Source organism: Tiliqua scincoides, chromosome 8 (assembly GCF_035046505.1).
Source record: "Tiliqua scincoides isolate rTilSci1 chromosome 8, rTilSci1.hap2, whole genome shotgun sequence".
Classification (NCBI taxonomy): domain Eukaryota; kingdom Metazoa; phylum Chordata; class Lepidosauria; order Squamata; family Scincidae; genus Tiliqua; species Tiliqua scincoides.
Window position 1 is genome coordinate 12,433,291 of NC_089828.1, and position 17,985 is coordinate 12,451,275.

The window sequence follows — 17,985 nt, forward strand, 5'->3', positions numbered from 1 at the left end:
TGTTTTAGAAGGCAATCTTGGCTTTTGGGGGGGAGGGGCAAGAGGTATTTTGTTTTGTGAATTGCCGTATTCATCATTTAAGGACAGTTGCTACTGCACAGCTCACGGGGCAACCTGTGCCTTTTTGTTTTTCAGAGGAGACAATCAGGTTCAGCTTTCCTTACTCTTTCATATAAGGTAGTAGTTTCTGCCTTTATAAGAACATAGGAAGGTCAGATCATTGTTCCATCTAGCTCATTGTATCTCAACATTTGTCCTCCACCATACTACTTCCCATCATCCACCTATTGGAAGTGGCACTGGAAGTAATTGGTGATGACATCATTCCCAGTTACTTCTGGTTTGGGAACCATATGCAACATGACAAACACCATTAAGAGGCTCAGGGTGGCAGGGGGGGCTTTTTTGAGCATGGAAAAACATGCCTTGGAACTCTGTATGTATTCAAGCAGAGGCTCGACAAGCACCTGTTAAGAGGATTTCCTGCCTAAGGCAGGGGTTGGACTAGATGACCTAATAGACCCCTTCCAATTCTATGATATGATTCTATGATTCTGCCTACCAAGCCAAGCCTCCTACTGCTGTCTGTCACACCATGTTACTGGTCTCGCTGCTAGATGGCAGAAGTCTGGGGGTCCCACAAGTACCACCAGACACCATCTCAAGTATGACTGGTTGCACCCATACCACTGGTTGAGAAACACTAATATAGCTCAATATTATTTACACTGACTGGCAGCAGTTTCTCTAAGGTTTCAGACAGGAGTCTTTTCTAGCCATGTCTGTAAATATCAAAGATTGATCTTGATCCTTTGAGACTTTCCACTTGCCAAGCATAAGCTACCACTGAATTAAGGCTTCCCTTCCTCCCAGATAAGGAGCTAAACCACTACAGCACAGGAAGATGTGGACAATGAAGCATGTCCCATCTCCTGCTTGCACGTCTTGAAGCTTTCACGACATTTGAGTAGTAAGGTAATCTGACTTGTAGCATTATTTAAGGAGAGGGGATTTGTTTTCATCTCTAGCATGCAACTTGGCTCATTTGTTTAAGGTTCAAAGTAGACATTCCATGGAATACATAATGTGGTGTTTTGTTTTGTTTTTGGTAAACAGTAAACATTTATTTTTGGTAAATAGTGCACTGGGAGATTTAAACAGAGTGAAACTAGCAAGAAATAGGGGACTAGAACTTGCCCCCCATTGTGATTTCAATCCTGATCATGCCCCCCCCCCCCATGCTGTTGTACAGTAATTGGAAAAAACCCTTCCTTCCAGTGGAAAGTTGTTTGTTGTAGTTTCCAGGCAGTCATACACGGTGGAGTTCAACCCATGTACACAGCCCACCTTGGAAGCTTCCAGAAGCTCTGCTTCTAAGTGACTAAGATGATTACGGGGCTGGGGCACCTTCCTTATGAGGAAAGGCTACGGCATTTGGGCCTCTTCAGCCTAGAAAAGAGACGCTTGAGAGGGGACATGATTGAGACATACAAAATTATGCAGGGAATGGACAGAGTGGATAGGGAGATGCTCTTTACACTCTCACATAATACCAGAACCAGGGGACATCCACTAAAATTGAGTATTGGGAGAGTTAGGACAGACAAAAGAAAATATTTCTTTACTCAGCGCGTGGTCGGTCTGTGGAACTCCTTGCCACAGGATGTGGTGCTGGCGTCTAGCCTAGACGCCTTTAAAAGGGGATTGGATGAGTTTCTGGAGGAAAAATCCATTATGGGGTACAAGCCATGATGTGTATGCGCAACCTCCTGATTTTAGAAATGGGTTATGTCAGAATGCCAGATGCAGGGGAGGGCACCAGGATGAGGTCTCTTGTTATCTGGTGTGCTCCCTGGGGCATTTGGTGGGCCGCTGTGAGATACAGGAAGCTGGACTAGATGGGCCTATGGCCTGATCCAGTGGGGCTGTTCTTATGTTCTTATGTTCTTATGTTCTGCTGAGCTCTGCACTGCCCCTGCATTCAAAGTCTTCATCGGAACACAAGTTCAATTCCATGGTGTCTGATGTGAATCTGATTTATATCACTGCTTAAGATGTTGGAGGATGAGTATCTTCATCTAAACTTCTGCCTAAACATCATATGCCAAAACTGGGGTGGAATACATCACCACGACCCTGAAAGAGCGAAACTGGTGACCTTGATGATCCAACTTTTGTCAACATCAGAGGTGTGCTAAATGACATCCCAGTTTACTGAAGAAAACTCTTTATACTCAAGACCTATTTAAAGGTGCTTCTCTGCCTGTGTATTGACCAACCTGCAACCAAGAAATGCCTCTGTCCAGGACACTCTGCAGTGTGAACTTTTCGTTGAAAAGCAGTACATAAATACTGTTAATAATAATAATAATAATCTCAAATCAGTGTATCTACCAAGCTCTTTTCTAAGAGATCATTTTACTGCCAACTCTGCCTTCCATCTAGCAGTAAACAGTGACCCTGTTTTCTCTCATTCACTGCTCAGAAGGTCTATTAAGGGTCTGTTCAACATGTACCCACCAATCAGACTTCTATTTCCATCATGGAGTTTGTCACCAATGTATGGGCTAATTGTTTGAGCCAATTGCTATTGGACATTCACCTGCTAATCTTCAAGACTGGTTCGGATAGTTGGCAGTCACCTCTGGAAAGAGGGCCAGTGAACTGTGTTGTGCTATGTTCTGACTTTCCATTTATTTCATTGGGACAAAGTGATACTGAGACCGGACATTGCCTTTTGTCCTAAGGTGATCTCAGCCTTTCACATTAATCAAGACTTAACTGCTTGTCTTTTTTCAAAGCCTGAAGTCCAAAGAGCAATGAGCCTGCACTTGTTGAGTGTTAAGAGAGCTTTATCCTTCTGTATTAACAGAACGGCATCATTCCAGGTGCACAAGAGCCTATCTGTAAAAAAAAATAAATGCAAAAATGTTTCCACTAAGCATCTGGTTTACTGGGTGACCAACAGCTCAATCTTATGCAGATCTACTCTGAAGTGAGTTTCATTGAGTTCAATAGATCTTATTCCCAGGTAGGTAAAATTGCAACTGAAGGCTATCTTCTTGGTCTATATGTTGGCTAAGAAAAAGCTCTGGCACACTTCACCGGAACATGAGCCCTGAGAGGTGTCCCTCTCCTCAAGCTCTGTGGAACAGCAAGATGGTCTGCACACTATCAATCTTCTACTATACTATTTCCTGGACACAAGACTGAGAGCAGATGTCTCGTCTGGGTGTATTGTTCTCCAGGACATCTTCTAATGACCAGCCTGCTTCCTCCCTCCCCCCAAAGGAGGAAAGCTAGCTAGTCTCAATACATGTGACCATACAGAGATTACAAAGGAGAAGGGCAGGTTGCTTACCTATAACTATAGATCTTTGAGTGAACATCTGTACAAACAGTTGACCCACCAACCATGCCCTCTTCACATCTAGTTTCAACAGATGGTTTCAAAAAACCATAGATACAAGTAAGCAATCTGTCCTTTTTCCCCAATTAAAATAGCATGGGGGGAGCACAAGCTGACCTTCGATTTCATCCCATTTAGGCCTCCCAGCACATTATTTACCAAAACCAAAAGAAAACACAGGGTCATGTTACACATTCCACATAACATGTAATTTGAGCCTAAGTCATCTAGAGTTACTGTTTAGCAGGTACCTTAATACAGTACAGTGCAGCTAAGCATGGAAGCCTAGATTGTGATAGCTGAACTGTGGAGTAAATGGAAAGTAGATTAATTGCTGGACCCTTTAAACTGCATTCCACTGAGCTCCTAGTTCTAATTCACAAGAAGGCTGGCTAGCTAACTGTAGATTTTTCATCAAGCTTCCAACAGTGATGCAGAATGTGATGAATGTGTAACTCACTCAGGGCAAACACCCATAGAAACACTTGCACGTTTGCAGAATTGCTTTCTGTTTACCAGCTCCAGCTGCGTAAGTTGGCACTGGACTTTCAGGGCATGCTTTGACACATTTTTTTACATATAACCACACCCACTTTTCCTCAGACCACACTACTTTCTGAAGCTTGTTCAACACAATGGACGACATCACCCCAGCAACAACTGCTTGAAGGCACAGATTGCTGCCATTGCTGAAAAGCCATAAACTATGCTATACTGTACTGAAGAAAGCTTTTTTAAAAAAATTTTGCCAGACGGCTCTCCCAGCATTGTTGGGCTATAAAGTGGCAGCATGTTTTAATTACTGCAAGGGGAAAAGAAGAGAACTGTTGCTGAAACTGTGTTTCACATTAGAAGCAATTTTTGTTTGGAGTTACTGGGAGTTGAGAATAGCCCTGCATTTAACACAGTGGTCTTTAACCTTTTTCATGCCATGAGCCAAACAAACAAACTGGGGACCCACTATCTTTCCACACCCCTTCCAGGACCCTATCCTTCCACCCCTACCCCTGTCATTGCCCACTCCCCTTCTGTAATACCCTACAAGAACTGTTCACTGTAACCAAATATTAGAGAGAGCAGAAAAAGTTACAATGGAGTCTGGCACTGGTGGAAGCTATTTTACTGCTATTGCTAAGAACCTGAGCAGGACTGGGACACAATCTCTTGGTACCTGAAGGGCTACACCAAATGCCTCTCCCTTTACTTGGCGGTGCTCTAGTCCAGTTGTCTTTAAACTTTTTCATTCCCATAAGTTGCTGTGCCCCCACAACTGAGGCTTCATGATCTCACTGGGATCCCAACCCCGCGATTGAAGAACACTGATTTAACATATATGGATCTCTCTCTCTCTCTCTCTCTCTCTCTCTCTCTCTCTCTCTCTCTCACACACACACACACACACACACAGACCATATATTTTAAATCTTTCAAAATAGCTCCAGCATTTGACTTTTCCATCAATAAAAAGACTTTGCAGCTTATTAGCAAAATAAGTATATAGCTAGATCAGCCACAGTGGGTTAGGAGTTGACACTCTATCAGACACCCCAATCCAGTTAGGGGATATATGTGCCTAGGAGCAAACTTTTATGTGCACATCCTTACCTGGATGAGAAACCATGTCCTCTATATGCAATTTTCTGCCCTCCCACTCATCGAGTAGGGTATGAGGAGCTCTGTTAGAGAATAAACTATAGCACCAATGGATTGGTTGGGAGGCAGAAGGGGGACTTCCATTGCCCCCATCCCTGCTAAATGGTTGAATGAAGCAACTGCTGCCTTTCTAGCAAGGGTCTGTGTGTGCAACCCCAGCTGCTGTGCCAGCACACAGCTGGATGAGGGTCAGCGTGATTTTTACATTGTTCAACTAATATTCATATACAGAGCAGAGCTTCATACTCATCATACTAAGTGCAATTTGGACAGCCTTTTATGGATAAAATGAGGTGGAGGCATCCCAATTTAATACAGTATTTTTTAAAAAAAAAATGCATCTCTGCAGTTTCTTCTGTTATCCTGCTACTCAAAATTATACTTGTTCCAAAATTGTTATTAACGAAGTAGAAAGTGCAGCAGAGGTGAATTTGGCCCAGGGAAACAGCTGTGGACATAAATTTGAGTGGAATCCATTCTAAGCACTCTGGACGGAGACAGGAAAACTTGTTGAAAGGAAGCTGGAATTTATTAAAAGTTTTTCTTCTGCTGTGCAGTGATTATAATGACTGTCTTTCCCAGTGATTGCAGCTGGCTACAGGCAAAGCAGTTCATCCCCAAACACCCCTCACAAAATAACGTAAATATGTTTAAATTACTCACAAAGGGCTGATTCACTTGTGTGTGTGCATAGAGTGCATATGGTAACACACAAGGACAGCATGCACACTGATGGGAATGAAGCTTGCAGTTACTTGGAACCATTAACAAGCATTTGTTTTCCTGCAATACATGTGGCTCCTCAACAAATAGTACACATGGTGGGAACTCTGAGGAAAAATGGTAGGACTGTGTACCAAAGAAATCAGGGATAGTGAAGGATTAATTCTTGGCCACTCCCAAGTAATATAATCCCTTTCAATACTACTTAAGAAAACTCTTATTTTCTCATAATGATGATGATGCCAACTGGACACTTACCTTACAGAAGGTTCCAGGATCAATCCCTAGCATCTTCTGATAGAGAGATCCCTGTCTGGAGAGATGCTGCCTATCAGTGTACTAGCTAGCTAGCTAGCTAACTAACTAACCTAGATAGACCGATAGTCTGGCTTCAAATAAGGCAGCTTCACGTGTTAATATGACATTTTATGTTGATTGTTATGACCTAGAATCAGAACATAGTAGTCCACTGAGGAACCAAGAAGAAATCTCAGGGCCCAATCCTAAACAGAGCACACCAGCTTACTGCTGGTGCGCAGTGTCGCAAATGTGCCATAAGGCATGTTTGCAGGGCTTAGCACCAGGCCGGCACCAGAGCAAGACCAGCATCAGCTGGTGCAGGGCTGACACCGACGGGAGGCTGGTGCTTTGCTGTTTGGTGGTTGCCCAGGCTGTTGGATGGCGGAGAGTTAGGTGGGGGCGTGGGGGGAGGCAGGGAGGAAGTGTTCTGGAACGGGATTGGGGAAAGGGCAGAAGAGGGTGGGGAGGAGGCAGTTTAGGTTTGGGCTGTCAGACCCTTATTGGCCCAGGCCCAGTTTTCAGTTCCATCACCAACTTGACTATTTTGGACCCAATTACAATAATGATGGGCTCGTTTATGTATGCATATATGTCAGTTGCTCATCATTTGATTAATAAAAGCTTGAATGGTTGAATGAATGAATGAAGCTTTCAAAAGTTTATGTGCATCAGTTTATGCAAGCAGTTTATAAAAGTCCTAACTGTAGAGTTTGATCTACAATGGTTCATTCACACAGACACTTGATACTTCAGCCATCACGAACATTTTATGGTGGTTTTAAGTCAGACAGTGATATTTTCTGTGGTTGTAGATGGTTCTGCATTTTTGAAATGCTGCCCAGGGTTCTAGTGGGTTTTCTGTCTTGCACACTGTTCATGTTTTGTTCAGTGGGTTTTCTGTCATGCATAGTTTGTCATGCCCTGTTCCCCCTGCCCTATTTTTGGCCTATTTTTCAGTATTTCGGAACACTTTTAACTCCACAGAAGCTCCTATGCAAGTTCAGCAGCCTAAGAAGCTACTGGCAAGCAGCTTTTGTCCTTTGTTTCAAATACACCATTCCCAGACAGCCATGTGCTGGATGTGGATTTGGGTCCTTCTTACTATCTGGAATAGCTACTTCTCCAGGATTGGCAGGCAGCTGCCATTGAGCAACTAAGCCTGTCCATCAAAGTAAAGGGGTGGGATGGAAAAACTAGGTGGGCTCTGCAGAGGTGATCAGGGAATTAATTTATTTTGCTTTGTTTGCTATTTCTACTCCAAGCTCAGCTTGCCAATTTCACCAGCGTAATGTAGGTTGGAGGGTTGTGAGATGTTTTTGAGTAGCATCCCAGCTCCATCCACTGAGTATTAAGGTTACGCTATCTACTTGAACAAGTAAGCCATTTTTCATCAACCTGCTTGTACTTTTACTACCTACATATCTTTTCCCATTTGCTTTAATCCCTTTTTCTTTTCAACATTTAATGAGCTAGTTGTATTTGACTCTTTGCCTGTCTAGTCTCTGGCCATTAGTACTTTAGTAGGTTGTCACGTCTCTTTGCTCTGTAGATGCGGGTCTGTGGGTTTGCTCTGTGAGTTTGATTGTTAATAATAAGCAGTTCAGTGCTCTCCAGGAAGGGATGTTTTTTTCAGATGGGCTCCCTCTGCCTAGTCTCTGTAGCCTGGGAAGGTGACAGTGCATCAAAACTACCCAGGTTCTCCCCCATTTAGTTACTGGTCAAACAAAGGGAGAGCAAGAAGGAATGTGTGCATGTTCTGTCCTCAGAAGTACACCGCTTCTCCAATTCTTAGCATGAAAAGAAGCACAATTCTAACCTTTTGGTGATCTCCCTTGGGTCGTTTGGATAAATGTTTTACTGAAAAGCTGTCTGGAAGTCAGCAGAAGGTATGAAACCACAAAAACAAGGCAAGGAACTTGTGTTTGTATTTTGTACAGTGAGGTTTCAGTTCCCAAATGAAGAACAACTACCAAAAGAACCCGTAAGACCAAAGAAAGAGGTAGGTTTGATATTATGATACAAAATGTGAATCACTTGTTTCCTTATTTCCTAAACAAGGAAATAATCAAGGTTGCTTTGTTAGCCTGAAAAGTTTTTTTTTCGTTTTCAGTGTTGGTGGTTTGGGGAGGAGGGTCAGGCAGTTTACACCCACTGGCCTCAAAGTCTCTTTTCTTCTGAACTCCACTTCTCTGGCCAAGCCCATTTCCCAACACTTTGCCAAAACATTGTCAACGGATCTCATGTGTTAGCCAGAACTAGGAACAGAATTTGCTCCGGGCTTCTCACGCAACCAACACTGCCTTCTTTTGTGTGGGGTTGATACATTCTTCTTTGATGGTAACGTATCAGGTTGGCCCATTTCGTTGGCAACCTAAAAAGCTGGAATTTTTTGATGCCCCAGATGAGAAGGTAAAAAGACATATGGGAGATATCAGAAAATGTTCACAACCTGCCCAAAACATTTTGGCACCTTAGATGGAAAATCTACATATCACCATCCTTCCCTTTCCCCTGGCTTGGGAAAATCACATACCAGTACACACATTCCACAGTTTCATAGCATCCCACATCTTTTGCCAAAGGTCGCCACTTCATCCAACCTAATAATAGGATGCTACCTCATAATATTAGGATCCTGCCTTAGACTGTCCCTGCCACCACTTTTACCAGTTCTGTGACATTGGGCATATCTCATATGGGGCTATCTAGTGGAAACAAAAAACCCCAAATCTTTGTAGCATGTCTAAAGCAGCAGATTTTTGTGTGAACTATACTAGCAAGAATGGACTGTGCATCTAATGTCATATTATTTCCTGATAGGTACTCCTTGAAATCTTAGCCTGAAAAGATGCACAATTCCAACCTCATGTTGATGTCCCTTGGGTCATTGGGCTAAATGATTTACTGAATCCTTCATCCCTGCCATCTTTCTGCTCCTTCTTCCACTTTTCAGAGTTGTATTTCCCTTCTTTTTTTCTTTAGTAACGATTTTCTGTGGGTGTGTACACATCCGCATTTTGTAACCTTATAGAATTCAAGGTATCCCCCTCCTTTTTTCGTTTTGTACTTCTCAGCAAAGTTCATGCATCTGTCTTTAAGGATCATACAATTGCCTATACAATTTCTTTAAAAGCAAAAAAAAAAAAAAAGCCTAAGCCATTAATGAACAGCCCTATTAAAATGAAAAGGAAACATATATATAAACTAAATTCACAGAGCAACAAGGAACAAATAGAACTGATGAAGGCACATCCTGGATAGATAGATATAATAATAATAATATAATAATATACAGTATTTATATACCGCCTTTCTTGGTCTTTATTCAAGACTTTATTCAAGGCGGTTTACACAGGCAGGCTTATTAAATCCACGCAGGGATTTTTACAAATTGAAAGAAGGTTCTCTCTTTCAAGAACCACCACATTCAAGCTGTTACACTCCGATCTGGTTTAACATTCTGGCCTCCATCCTCCCACGCTCCGAGCAGATGGAACAGCTCAGCTGCAGCTTGCCAGCTGCTTCAAGGTCGCACGGTGCTGGTGGCCTCGAACTGGCGACCTTGTGGATGTTAATCTTCAGGCAAATGGAGGCTCTACCCTCTAGACCAGACCTCCTGCCCTATATATAGATAGATAGGTTTGTTTGTTTGTTTAATGAATTCTTATCCCACCTTTCTCCTGTGCAGGCTCTCAAGGTGAATCACAACATTTAAAAACAATTACACAAACACACAGCCAATGAACTTCCAAGGAGTCTACCCAAGAAGGCAGGGTTGGTTGATTAACCACCAAGCAGAGGACAAAACAGTCCATGCTAAAGCTCTACCCTAATTCAAACAGTGGCACCTTTAGGAAGTCTTCTTAAAGCAATTCCACACATTGTGCAGAAATTGTGTTTTCTATGGGTAGATTGCACCAGTGTTTTCCGCAGTGTACATGAAGCATGAACTAAGTTATGCATCCTTATGCACCCGGTTTGGGGTGGAGGGGGGCTGCCTGACACACACTTCCCCCTGCACTGTTCTCCCAATTGGAGTTGCTTTTCCCCAAAATTATCCTTAGCCCTGCTAGGAGGAAAAAAAACCCCCACACATATTCCTGATAACTGGTTTTCCCCCATTTGGCTAGCAGCAGCTTTGTGAGGAGGGAATATTAATTGGGAAAACACCCCCACTGCCCTGATCCAATTTGGGCTTCCCCTGAAGCTGATAGTAAATTAGGAGATCTAACTAAAGCGGATTTCCTGAATCATCTGTGTTTGGGGCATTTAGAAAGCAATTCTAGCACCAATGATTGTGTTATCTAGAAAGAAGTAAGATTTCCAGTCTAATCTGCCTCATGGGGATTTTCAGAAAGGAAGTGTGATAAGAATTGGAAAGGCCTGTGTGACTGAAAATTGCATAAGAGTTATTAATAAGGGTCTGTTGCATGTTTGTTACTTTACAGTTTAAGATTTTCTCATGTTGCTACAGGCTATTGACAGTTATTTGCAATAAACTCTGATCTATAATGATGTTTTTAATAAAACTCTTTCTTCTCTTTCTGCATAGTCCCATTACATTGGAGATGGCCCAGATTTCCAACGTTCACTATTCAACCTTGGTGGTCAAAGTCCACTGGTCTCCTATTATCTCAAGATGCACGGAATCTCTAACACCTTAGCAAACTCTCGGGCTCATAGGATCAGTCACAGTGAAGTTTGCACAATACCATATCCTTTTGTTTGTTTGTTTGTTTGTTTTAAACGGTTGTAACTGTAAATGTGTTTACAAGTTTGCACTAAAATGACTTAATTCAGTCAAAAGAGGGATTCAGTGGAAAGGATTGGGAAACAAACAATGTGAAGCCTATACTTATGAAGATTTGGTTTTCCGTTTTACTAAGGGCCAAACAGGAGTTCACTGGAACTCCTTTTTCCCCAAACTCAACCCTGATACCCGAAGTGATCTGGATGGGGAGAAAAGTGCCCAGGGAAATGAAAGGTTCACCTCTCCCCTCCCATGCATCCCTTTTGTTGTTAAAATCTGACCAATCCTTGCTTGCTATGTATGGAAGACATGTGATTGAACAAAGATTGCTGCCACTGTCATACTCAGTTTGGCCTTGAATTTAGATTTCTTTGCTAGATGGAGACAGACAACAGTGTATAAAGTCACATTGTATGACCAAAAGAGAACAATTGCACAACAGTCAAAAGTTGATGTAACACAGAAGATGATTGGCAAGATCAGTTTCTAAATCCTAGAATGTCTACACTTAGCCCTATACCTGATCCATAAACCGCAAATTGTATTTCAGATAATCCTGAGGTTCTTTAGAAGCTTATCAGGGTTCCTCAGTTGGACACTAATAGCAAATGAAGTTACCCGATAGACATCTTGCCAGCCATTACTGAACTTCTCCACAGGGGATTGGCAATGTGTAGGAGTTCCTGGTATCTGACTACAAATCTCTGTTTTAATATGTTGGGATGGTGATTAGAATATTAGAAACAAAGAACACCTCTAATATATGGGTCCATACAAAATTGCCCACCAACTAAGATTTTAGTCTGAGGCCTTCTCTGGGTACCCTCAACCTTAAGAAGTTAGGCAAAGACAGGGTCTTTTCTATTGTGGTACCTTGGTGGTAGAATGTCTGCCCTGACAATGTCCCCTGGCGCCATTTCTGCTATCTTTTAGAGCCAGGCTGCAATCTTATACACACTTACCTGGAACAATTCACTAAACTCAGTGTGTCATATTTCTGAATAGACATGCATAAGATCACACTATAAGTTCATTATGTTTACCACTGCTTTTAAGAGGTCCTAGCACTGATAACTCTTAACAGATTCTACTTTTTTACTGTTGTCAGATTCCTGCTGTAGTTTAAGTTAATTTTTAATGCTTATTGCTGTTTTATAGTGTTAGGATCTTTTTTAGCTGCTTTGAGGGGCTATTGTAGCAGATGAGTGGGATTAAAAATGTCTCAAGTAGATGAAATTCGTGATTTGGTTCCTAGCAGAGGAAGCTGAAATTACTGTTCATGATACTTCTTGCAGTAAGAATCACCTCTTAGGCAGGGATGGGGGTAACTGAACGAGTGTGTAGCTCTCACTTTTGGGGGAAGAGGTCCTCCTGTCCCAGTATCTATTTTTGCTTTATGTGTGTGCAGCTAAAGCTGCTGTGCTTCAGCTGCTGTACTCCCCTCTGCCTGATTTAGGACTGACTTGGAAATTACAAGCATTCTTGGTGAGGGTTCAGGAAAAGCTCATCTATTTCCAAGGATTTTCTCCTGGCTTGTAATGTTGGCAGTCTTTTCAGTTTTGATTTCGCTTTTGTTCTTGTCAAAAAGCACCTCCATTTTTCATTTTCAGCTGCCCACAAGACTTCATCTGTTTTTCGTCCAAACCTGGACACTAATCACAATGCAAACAGAACTGTGCAAAAGTACTGAGCTATTTGGCTGGTAGCCATAGATCCTATACATGGGGCTGTGGGAAAGGAAGGGGGGGGAGTCACAAACTGGACCACTGAGATATGATAAAGGCCCCATCATGCAACATTCTTTTATCCGCTCCTTTATCTAGAAGGAGAATATTGCCTTCTGGAGGCTTGGATTCAAGTTCCACCGCATCTCCCTCTTTCATCCAAAATTATTGTTGCTGGCTCCTGAATTCTTTCCAGTGTATCCAATACAAAATGACCAATACAAAATGAAACATGATTTTTTCAGACCTCAAAAACTGAAATTACATATTTCACCACGTTTCAAATCTTCAAGTTACATATATTTGACCTGCCAGTAACCATTGTCATGTGTCAAGATCTTCATCAGAATTCCACTTCTAATTGCTCCTGGCTTTTAAAAACAAACCCAGCTGAAAGGGTTATAAATCAAGTCTTTTGGAAAGTTTTTGTTAGAGTATCTAAGAGAAATACTTGGAAAACATCATTTTCTGTTCTAATTCTGACACTGCTGATTTTCTGTGTGCAGCACTACATGGGGATGGGGGGAACCTTCAAGGTTTAGGGCTTTCCAAACATGCCTTTAAAGGTAGTGTGCTTTTTCCTGGTTTTAACTTAAGCCTGAAATGATCAGGTTCCTCAGGGATATAGAATATATCTCTGTCAGATCTGGTTTATGACTCTCCCCTGCAGCCTTAAATTTATCTCAAGGAAATTTGGTAAATCCTTTCTTCAGGGCCTCACTGCTGTTAGATACTATTTCCGAATTTTGTTTTTCTTCTTCTTGTGGTTGGTACGTCAGCACTGGGAATGCCATGTTTGCCTTTATGGTATTTCTCAGTTACCCTCCAGGCCTTCACATTTCCTTCAAAGCCAATGTTCTAAATGTCTCCTCCAGGGCAAGATTTGAATTCAGGTTGCAATTCAATGTTATGGAGTGGAAGCTGAGAGGATGACCCAGTGCCTCACAGCATTAGCATTAGCAAACAACAAACTCCAGAGGAAGAAAAAAAAATGAATACAGTACAACATTGGGGAGAGTGCTATAGCAAGCTCCCAGTGGCCTGTTGGACTAGGTCAGTGGTTTTCAAACTCTCCAGGAGAGTTTGAGCCACTGTAAGTTCTTGCAGGGGTGGGGGGGAGGCAGTGGGTGTGGGTGGAAGGCAGCAGCGCGATCTCCAGGATCGCGCCGCTCAGGGGGCTGCAGGAGCTTGGGAGCACTTACCCAAGCCTCCTGCAGCCTCCCCAGGGTAGGGGGGCCCAGTACGAACCTTTGTTAGAGCTCCCTGCAGCAGTGAATGTAAAAGTGGAGCGATCGCGCTCTGCTAAAGCTAAAGCGGAGGCTACCTCCTCCCTGCCTTCAGGCTGCCCCCACCCCTTAAGGGGGCAGAGGCCAGGGCCCACAGGCTGGGGTGTCATGACGTCCCAGTTTGAAAAGCCCTGGACTAGATAGACCTTCACTGTGCCAAAAAGCTGGCAAAGGTTAACATCACTCAGATCCTACATGCAAAATCAGGGAAATTTGATATTTTGAGTTAATTAATTGATTTCCCATCCATCATTGCTCCATTAGGGTGATGCTCCATATGATACTGGTGTGCTCCATATGATTCAGGTGAGAGAATTAGTAGTGTTGCGAGAATCCAGCGTGGCTTGACTTGAGTTGAGTTGCTGAGTCAACTCGGCTCGAGAAAGAGTCGGGCACTTTCTGAGTCTCCGAGTCATCCTTTAGTGACTTTAATGAACTCGAGTTGCCCCCCCCCTTTAAAAAACCAGCTACGGAAAAAACGGGGCTGCTGTCAGACTCTCTGTGTGTGTCAGAGCTCTCTTTGAATACTCCCTTGTTGTCCCTGACCATCTGTAAACAGGGCAGGAGGGGTGGGAGGGAGTGTGAGAGAGCCAGGAGAGAAGTGGCAAGAGGGTGTAGGAGGGTCTCAAACAGCAGTTGCAAGGCTTACCAGGATCACCCGATCCTTGCAGCCCTACTCAGAAGTAGTCCCACTGCAGCTGGTCATTCAATGAGGCTTGTTCCCCCAACTAACAACAGAACCAAGAAGCCACGAGGATGGAAAGCAAAATCAGGCAAAGGTGTTTTCTCCGACCTCCCTGGGCTTCTGCAGCCAATTGTAAGGCAAGAAACCCCTTGAGCTCCTCCTCATGCTCTCTCTCAGCCAATAAAAATATCAGAATGCCAATAGTTTGTCCAGTGATCATTGGTTCCTTCTTTCCTATCAGAGATGGGGAAAAAGAGCTCACTCCCGCTTCTCCCCCTCCTGCTCATATTAACCTTTCCTTGTCTCTCGGCTGGAACTCCCTGCTGCTCACTGATAAGAATGCTGGCCCCATGAAGTTTTCCATGCTACGAAAACAGTAAGCAAGCACCCCCAGACTCAGGCAGATTCAAGTCAGCATGCGCGGGGAGTCTTTTTCAGAGTCTTCCACACGCTTGACTCACGAGTCGCCAAGTCACCGAAAAACGTGCATTTTCACAGACACTGAGTTCCCAACACTGAGAATTAGTATGTTCAGTACTGATATTGTATTTAAATTGAGTTACAGTGTTTTTCAACATCTGCTCATGAGTGCAAGTTCATTCTAACCCCTCGTCTTATGGCGTCTTAAGTGGATCAAAAGCAACTCAGCATTGAAAAATCTGAATGTGAATATATTTCCCCTTGACTGAAATGGCAACACACCAGTTTCTCCAACTTACCAGGATGTAATTCAGGAAAGTACTAAGTCCTCAGGAAAACTGCTCAGTGATTTCCTTCAGTAAGTATTGCACCATCTCAAAAGAACCATTCATACCGTGTACAAACACAGTGGCTCAATTCAGATGATCATCTAAGCCACTGTGGTTTAGATCACTCTTTCTCAGTGTGTGCTCTTCAGGGAGCCGTTGGGCTTCCCAAGACCATTGTTAGGAGTGGAAAAGGTTCTGGAGACCAAAAGATTTGATGACTACTGTTTAGACATCAAATTCCAGAAGTTGCTGAACGATGCCAACAAAACGTGTTCCCCACTGCATCTACATATTCCAAACAACAGAGGACAAGTGGATGCCTTTTTTTGCTTTCCTAAAAGGGAGGCGCGATGGCTGAGTGGTTAAAAATGCTGGTCTGTAGGCCGGAAGGTCAACAGCCCAGGAGTTTGAGACCCCGAAGCTGCAGAACAGGGTGAGCTCCTGTTACTTGCCTCAGCTCCTGCCAACCTAGCAGATTGAAAGCATGTAAATGCAAGTAGATAAATAGGTACCACTTCTGTGGGAAGGTAACAGCGTTCTATGCGCTTCGGCGTTGAGTCATGCTGGCCACATGACAGCGGAAATGTCTCTCAGACAACACTGGCTCCTTCGGCTTAGAAATGGAGATGAGCACTGCCCCCTAGAGTTATATACGGCTGTGCAGGGGAAACCATTTCCAAAAGGGCCACAAGGACACAGGGCGTACTCTTTGGCAAGGTGCAATGCCGTGCCATCCACCCAAATGTCAGGTAGATTTAAGGGAGTACCAAACACTGCATTCACTCCTGTGAAAAGGGTGAACTTGTGAAGAAAATAAATGTAGAGATACATGAGCTACAGATTCAGGAGCAACAATAAACTTGCACAATGAACTTGCGAACACTCATACTTTGGTCACTCTTGGCAGCTTGAATTGTTCATTTTATGTAATACTTTACAGATGGCTACAGCTGCACTCCTCAGAGCAAACTGTCCCCCAGAGAAAGCCCACTCAATGGCACTCTTTCAGGGCTACTTTGGAACAAATGGTTTGCGGAATGCTCGGCTTCCAAGCAGAGTCAGTGCCAGCTTTGGGAGGCCCTTGAGCACAATTCCAGGCCTGCGCATGTGCACACATACCAGCTAACTCCTCCATCTGACTCCTTCATGCTGCCACTACAGAGGCAGCACAAAGAACTCATGCTCATCTCTTGCCCAATTTCTGGCCAGAAGCAGATGGGAGTGGTCCTTAACACATACACCACAGCAGTGGTACGGAGGATTCTGTCCACTGTTTTCGCCCATCACCCAGTCAGCTTTCCCATGGCTTACCAGGTAATGGGGGGGTGGGTGGAGCAGCAGTGGACTGTCCTTGTGCTTCCCTGCGGTCATTTCAAAATTCCCAGATGCGCCAGCTCCCAGCACAGCTTTGGGAGTGAAACATCCTGAAATTTAAAAATGGCACCGAAGGAAGATGGTCTGATACAGCAAGCCATGGGGGAGTTTACAGTAAGCCATGGGGGAGTTTGGCATTAAAGATTTTATGCCAATCTTGGCACGCCTACAGGGATGGGCAAAGGCAGATGTGCTGTGAGCCCTTTTATCAACAGAGGAAGATGAAACTCTTGATAATGTGGCCTAGTTTGTCTAGTTGCAAGTTCTCAGGAATGGCAGCAAAAGCTTAGCTTTGTAACAAGCTAGCTTATTGGGCATTTGTGCCTATTAGATTCCTCTCTCTGGGTGTGTATTGTGATTTTGGATTATGGATTTGTTGTGTGATTTTACTCATATATTGTCATGATGACAATATATGCCAATAAAGGTCTCATCATCATCAACATCAAACTTACTGAAAAGGTGGAGCTACATTTCTTGTAGAACTTTTGTGTTTTTAATGGCCTTGTAAAAATGAGTACCTCGTCACTCAAAATATACTGCATCCCTCTGGATAACATTTAAGGTGTGTCATGAATATTCTGGCTTTGCTTTCTAGGTTTGGTCATAAGTGTGATGAAGAACTAGCAGAGTTAGAAGAGAAGAGAGAAAAAGTGAACAGGACATACAGAAGGTTTGTCTTTTTAACAATTTTTACTTTGAGAAATGATTAAGGGCCCAATCCAATCCAACTTTCTAGTGCTGATACAGCCACAATGCAGCCCTAAGGGAACATTCTCTTACTTTGAGGATACCTCTGTGACCATCCCTACCACCTTATGCCTAACTGGCATGGCTGCATCAGCACTGGAAGTTGGATAGCAGTGGGCCCTAAGCAAAGCCAAATTAAGCTAGTGCAGGGCCCGCAGCATATAACAGGCCCTAAATTCTGCCTGAATTCACAGCTGCTCCTGGACTCCCAGGTGGCAGCTATGGCTGGGTGTGGTCTTTGCCCGTTTGGGCGGGTACACCAGCTGCAATCCTACCTGGATTGTGCACTTAGCCACAGTGATCCATGTTACAATGACATCAAGGTTAGACTACTGTAACACGCTCTATATGGGGCTGCCCTTGAAGACAGTGCGGAAACTGCAATTAGTGCAGAATGTGGCAGCCTGTGTGCTTGCTGGAGGTAGGTGGTTTGACTCAATCAGGCTGCTGCTCCAGTGGCTATACTGGCTGCCCATTCATTTTTGGGCTCAATTCAAGGTGCTGGTCTTGGCCTTTAAAGCCCTGTACAGCTTGGGACCAGGGTATCTGTGAAACTGCCTATTTCTGTACAATTTGGCTCAT